Genomic DNA, 7,145 nt, shown 5'->3' on the forward strand with positions numbered 1-7,145 from the left:
TTGTTTTTCTGTGTGCTCCTCGTAACATTCTCGACTTGCAAGCTTGCTATTGTCAATTATTTAGGAGTGGAAATGGTAGATGATTTGCCATTCCCCCATTCTTATAACAACTTTTGTTACAATAAGACGTTACTCTACACTAGAGAAATAAGAAAGAATTCGTCACTGATCCATGTAAATTTCAAGCCTCGAGTCTTGACCGAGGCTGACTGAGGCTATGAACTCAATGCTTTATTGTAAATGTTAGTTACATTCCGGCTTATATGAAGAAAAGATTATCAGAAGCTTGTATTCTCGATGATCCATTTACTGATCACCTCGATGCAAAATAATGGATTGTAAATTCTTAGTTGGCCATTCATGCTAACTTCTCTTTAAGAAAAGGAAAGGAAATGATAAATTGAAGACACAACTTCTTAAAGATAAATTTAATATAACTAAACATGTAAAAATAGATATGAAAACCCATTTTTCTCATAAAAAATGTTTAGATCCATGTAAATTTACTTTTTCCTTATAAGATAACGTAATATAGGATTCCTAGTTATCTAGTTCATAATGGATGTACATGTACCCAGCTCAGGTTCATGGAGTCATCGATGAGGAACAGAAAGGGACGTAGGGGAGGTAGTCTGGCCATTACGTTGCAAAATTCAGGACCATCCATTTCCGAAGGAGCCTGTAGTATATATAGACTATACTATGGGCTCCTTCTCCTTCCCACCACATATCGTTGCATGCCTAGCAAAAAAGGTCAGCAGCTGTCACGTATCAACTGGCAGAGTCCATACTCCATGCTGACACAGCTGCTCTCACTTTGAATATAAACGGGATGCCATTGTAGCGAAAGATGAAATGAACAGGAGCAATGGAAGATACCCAGAACGAGAAAGTTAATATGTGGTTTTGAGTGGACCTAATGTTCCTGAAGTCAAGAGCGGCTGGTTTTTGTGGTAGCACGCCATGAACGTGGGCTCCAAATGAGAATAGAATGTGTGGTTGGTATGAAACAAAACCCCACTAGAATTTAGCATAAAATAAGTAAAAGAAGAAGTCCACTTGCGTGGCTTTATACGGTTTTGGAGATAATTTTCCTTAATTTATAATAGAGGGCATTGAACTTTGATTTCATCTCTGGTGTTGATTCGACGATGTTTGATTTCTTATCTTCATTACTGTGGAAGTTATTTTGGTGTCGAGTGTTACCTGGTTGAAAATTAATATCTAGGTTTTGCTTTGTCATCTAGATAATGGGTGTTTGTCCTTGCTGTCAGTCAAATTATTATTTTTTAAATAAATTTTTTTAATTATTTTAGTATATCTAAATTATTATTTTTTAAATAAATTTTTTTTAATAATTTTTAATTATTTTAGTATATTAATATTAAAATAATTTTTAAAAAATTAATACTGGGGTTTTGCTTTGTCGTCTAGCTAGCCAGTGTTTGTTCTCGCTGTCGATCAGATTATTTTTTAATATTTTTAAATTATTTTGATATGTTTATATCAAAATATTTTTTTTAAAATTAATATTTAGGTTTTGCTTTGTCATCGAAGTAAGTTAGTGTTTGTTGTTGCTGTTGATAAGATTATTTTTTAAAATTAATTTTTTTTAATATTTTAAAATTATTTTAATATATTTTTATATAAAAAATACTTTAAAAAAATTATAACCATAAATTCAAACATTACCCTAGACCAAGCTTAAATAAGATTAAAAGACTAATTATGTATATTTTAATGAAGATATTTTATTAGATAGTATATGTCATTGTTTAAAGTGTATTTTTACTTGAAAATATATTAAAATAATATTTTTTTTATTTAAAAAAATTAGTTTTAATATCAACACATCAAAATAACTTTAAAAAATTAAAAAAATTAAAAAAATTAATTTAAAAAAAAAATTCTAATTTTACAAGAAAACATGGTTGCACCAACATAGACAAATATTGTATTAATAAATAGGGCAAATTAAAGCGTATGGCCCTTCCCATCAAGTTGAATCGAGGAAGCAAGTATATTGTGTCCTACGATATGATATGAATACTGTATTCTGCTTTTGAAGTTATGGACGATTTTTACACTTTGAATAGCTGGAAATGACTTTGACAAGAAATTATTAGATAAACAAGAAAGGTTAAAACCACATAGCACGACAAGGTTTGTTTATTTTTATATTTCAAAAATATTTCAATTTTTTTTTAGTTTTTTTTATTTTAAATTAATATTTTTTAATGTTTTTAGATCATTTTGATATATTAATATTAAAAATAATTTTTTAAAAATAATAATAAAAATATTATTTTGATACATTCCGAATAAAAAGTACATTAAAAAACAACCGCTATCACATTTGTAAATACTCCAAGTAAAAATCTAAAAGACATATAATAAAAATATTATTTTGATACATTTCGAATAAAAAGTACATTAAAAAACAACTGCTATTACATTTATAAATACTCCAAGTAAAAATCTAAAAGACGTGTGATTTTCACTGCAAAGCCAACATTGTTCACGTGCACACAAAACATCATGGATTTATTGTGTTTTTTTTAATAATTTATTTTGGTCATCAAAGTTTAATTTTGAATGATTTAATCTTAACTAAAGACCAATTATTTTTTATTTCTTAGATAAGGGTGAAATTGAAAGAAAATAAACCAAAATGAAAAGGACGTCAAACATGGGAAGCGTGTGAGAAGTTTTAGGAAAGATACACTTTGGTCCTCACACTTTAAAAATAACACAAATTATATAATTTTGGTATCTCAATATTTTTTCAATTTAATTTTGATATAAAAATTTATTTTTGTTTTTGTTTGGTCCTTAGTTGAGAAAGGAAAGAGAGAGATAGAGGTTGTTGAATTTTCTTAATAGAGAAAGAAAGATGTTATTGAGATCAATTTAGGTCACTAAAATATTCTATATTTGTTTCAAATAATTTTATTTGATAAAAAGAGTTTATATTAGGTGTTTTTTATCTATAAAATTTATGAAAAAACATATCTAAGTTCTGGTTATTTTTTATTTCGAATTGATTTTAGTTTTTGAAATATTTTTTTATTTTTTAAGCTATATATAAATTTATCATGATTTCTAAGAGATTTTAGTTAAAAAAAAATCTGTTGATCAAACAATATTAAGCCTTGACTGTCCAGTCATTACAGTGACTGGAATCAAGGCAAAATTAAGTGACATGTCGGATGCTCTTTTTTTTCAAAAAAAATTTGGAGATGAAATGTGATTTGCTTGAAATGCTAAAAAAATATAATAAAGACCCAATTGCATGGGTAGGCTACTGCATGGGACCTAATAAATGGACGACACAACTACCTAGGCTTGCAAGGTGGGATGGCCTAGTTTGCTAGGCCTAATAGCGTAAGACCTTCTTTTTGTTTTTATTTTTTTTATTTTTTATTTTTTTATATTTTTTTTCAAAAAAATAAATTATTTAGATTTAGATTAATATATATTCTCTATTTTATTTTGTTTAAAATCTATTTTAATTAATAATTATTTTTTTGTTAAGCATTTAATTTTTTAAGAGATTTTTCTAATTTATCTAAATATTTTTAATATGTTCAACCTAGCATAGTGTTTTTATTTTATTTTATTCAATTAATGCAATATATATTTATTTTTATTATTGTTTGATTGAATAAATAAATTATTTTAATATATAAATTTAATAAATATAATTAAATTAATATCTCATCTTAAAATATTTTACGCGGTAAGAATCTCTCAAATCCCATGAGAAAAGAAAGCCTCAAAATTTGGCCCCCATTGAAAGTCAACGATATTTCATAGGCTCAGCATCAATTTGTTAGGAGCGAGCTGCTCAACGATGTTGTTGTTTGTATGAATTGTTTGACCGTGTCTCCTTTGCCCCTCACCATGGGGAGCTAAGGATATCTAGTCAGAAATTAACACAATCTAAGAAAACATGAGTAAAACAAGAAGGGCATCGATTAATCTTAGTTTCTGGTACGAACATTGACATGTTTCCATTACGCTAAAATCCCAGTCAAGATTTCAACATGTCAGCAAGATCTTTTCTCATCATTACAAACACTTGCAAAGGTAACCCAACCAGTTGTCGCAGCCGGCAACTGTCCAACGTTGTCAACTATTACAAAACCCGAGCTCTCAGGTCAATCATGCGCTGAGAAAAACCCAAATATTTTTGCCCACAAACTGGGAACCTGTCATCAATTGTTCTTTACACACAAATTGTACTTTAGCTTATTGGGTTGCCTGATTAACTCATTCATAAAGAGCAAATAACCAACTTCGTAACTGGGAACAAAAAGGTAGAGAGAAGCAATCTTCAACACCAAAACGATGGACATTATAATCCATTAAAACATATTTCCAAAAGCCTACAAGAATATCCAGATTGATCAGCCATGCAAGTGTAACAAATCCTCCCAAGTTTTCGTATATGAGAAACTTATGACAAGAGTCGCAAGGGAGAAAAGATCATCCTACAATCTGTCTATTAGCACAAACAGGTGACCCAAACAAGAACATCTTATTAACTCCTCAGCATGCTCACCTAATCTCTGCTGACTGTGACACCTTCTCCATCATATCTACAAAGATAGACGGCCAAATAGCAAAATTGGATCTACGTGACAATTGAAGTGTAGAAACATCATGGAAAATGCACACTCAAAAACAAAAACAAAAAAAGGAAATAACAGCGGCTATGATTACAGCGCCATGTGTAATGCATACATGTGATAAAGGGGGGAGTGGAATGAAGGGGCATGACAAGACAACATTGCACAGATAAATTGAAACCGAAGAACAAAAACCAAGATCCGGCTGCATAACTGCTGTGGAGATGGATCAGTCACGATATAGTAGTTCAAACTAGGCATCTGCCAGGCAACAAGCAACAAATAGAGACATCATTTAAAAATTTCCCACTATTTACTAAAACAACTGTGAAACAATACAAGTGACAATAGCAAGAACAGCAATTCAGCCATCAGCATCTAATCTAAGGAGATCACTTCTTGAACAGAAACAGCACAAGCTAACATGATCATTCAGAGTAAAAGGCAAAAATCATGGGCCAAAATACAGTATACCTGTTTTCTTTCAGCCATGTTAAACAAAAATTACCTCTTCTGAATGGGTAGAAGTATTACAAAACATAGCACAAAATCTTATTTCAAACACCATTGAGGAGCTAGCATATAACCTCACTGAGCCAAGAGAGGAGCTAGCCTATAACCTCACTGAGCCCAGGGAGGAGAAAACAATCTTTTAGACAGTCGATTTATACACTGTCTTGATCATGCACTGCCAAAGCTATGCAAGGCCAATGAAAGTCAAACCATAGTTGCAACAATACACTCCAGTGTAGCCTTCAAGAAACACAACATAAGCTAAACGCTAATATTATGGATCCAACTAAAATGTCTAATACTCGAATAATTGTGTTATTGCTACTGCATCCGCTGCAGTAAGACCAGCAGAATTGAAAACAAAAAAAAAAAAAAAACCCTAAGGATCTGTCTATCCAAAGCCCAAAAAACCTCCATCATATTGCATTAATGAGATGCAAAAGTGTTTCATCAAGCTTCATATATCAATTTTAGTGCTTAATTTTCATCAATAACTAGGTCAAATCACTATCAAGCTCCGTGGTAATAAGAACCAATAGCAACACAATTGCAACAGACTCACCACTGCTTGCTCTTTACATTTCATATGACATATATATCTCTCTAGATCATATCAACCACATCTCTAACAAAATTATACAACTACCCAAGGCTCCAAAGTTATGCTTACAATTCAGCAAGCATTTCAATTATTTAATGCATCTTTACTGCAATATCACAGCAACTCTCTCAAATCCAGCCATGTAAAATATCATGTCACCCATGAGAATATGAATCTCACATATTCACAAGTAATCCATTTTGTACTATTTATAAACAAAATCAACCACTAAAGAAATGCTATCGAAACCAATTGTAATTTCCGAATTTCTTTTGTTGCATAGACTCCTAGATATTGTTTTAACTATGATCAATTCACTCAGCTGATAATGAAAAATTCAGGATGATGTGTCTTTATTCACACAAACCATTATCTGTGCTGTTGATAGTGTCTTTATTCACACAAACCATTATCTGCGCTGTTGATATCATAATTTTTTTCTTAAAAAAAAAAAAACTCCAAAACCTAGCATGATTATGCATTACCGGTCATCACATATTGGAATAAACATAACCATATTAGCCAATATCTCACAAGGCAGAAAACAGGCCTGGCAAACATAATCATTGTGAATTTTGGGGAATAACCCAGTATTGGGTTATGGCAATCATTACCAGAAATGAGAAATTGCACCATCTAACAACATAACAAGACGCAAGCACCAATCAAACCAGCTAGTTGAGATAAAACTTTGCCCACTAATCAATATAGATTACAATTAGAAGAACACAATGAAGCCAAATAAGTGGAGTTGTCTTTCTATAGTCATGAAATGGCCAATACCCATTTACATTTAATTATAGCAAAGTAGCCTGCACATTTTAGATGCTGACTCCAGCTCAAATCAGCCATACTTTCATCACCACAGCTTGTTATTTTACAAGCACCATTCAGATTTTCTGCTCAGGATTCATATACCAACTCAACTCATCTTTATTGCAATATTTCAGCAACTCTCCAAAATCCAACAATTTCAACATTCATTAGAAGATTGATAACATCCAAAATCAAAATTGACCCGGTGCATCCTATTTGTATGCAACTTTGATCACTTATAAAATGCTCTAGAACCTAAGACATGATGTACATATTTGTTTTACATGCACATTAGGTTTTACAGTATGATACAATCCAGAGCATTACGATTAGATAATGCATCCTAATCATGTGCATAACTATCTCTACGTTTTCCTTTCGAGACAACTATCCTCCTCCAGTACATTACCATCATTAGCATACACTAGCCAACTTATAAGAAAAAAATAACATCATAAACAAAAATCATCAATCATTAAAGTAAGAAAAAAAAATCACAACTTCAAACCACAATCAAAATCACCAAAAGCATAAATAAACGGTCACATTACAAATCCTAACCTTTAGTCCCCCCCCCCCCCCCC

At 31.2% G+C, this 7,145-nt stretch overlaps 1 protein-coding gene across 1 annotated transcript in view; it reads right to left on the reverse strand.

Moving 5' to 3' along the window:
• Positions 1–7,137: 7,137 nt before the first annotated feature.
• Positions 7,138–7,145, reverse strand: part of LOC105109445 (probable serine/threonine-protein kinase tsuA) — a 959-nt gene continuing 951 nt past the window's right edge. The window contains exon 1 of the mRNA XM_011004168.1: positions 7,138–7,145. This exon is cut by the window's right edge and continues 951 nt beyond it. The gene's annotated coding sequence lies outside the window, so the exon portion shown is untranslated.

The sequence above is a fragment of the Populus euphratica genome, unplaced genomic scaffold (assembly GCF_000495115.2).
Source record: "Populus euphratica unplaced genomic scaffold, PopEup_1.0 scaffold218.1, whole genome shotgun sequence".
NCBI lineage: Eukaryota > Viridiplantae > Streptophyta > Magnoliopsida > Malpighiales > Salicaceae > Populus > Populus euphratica.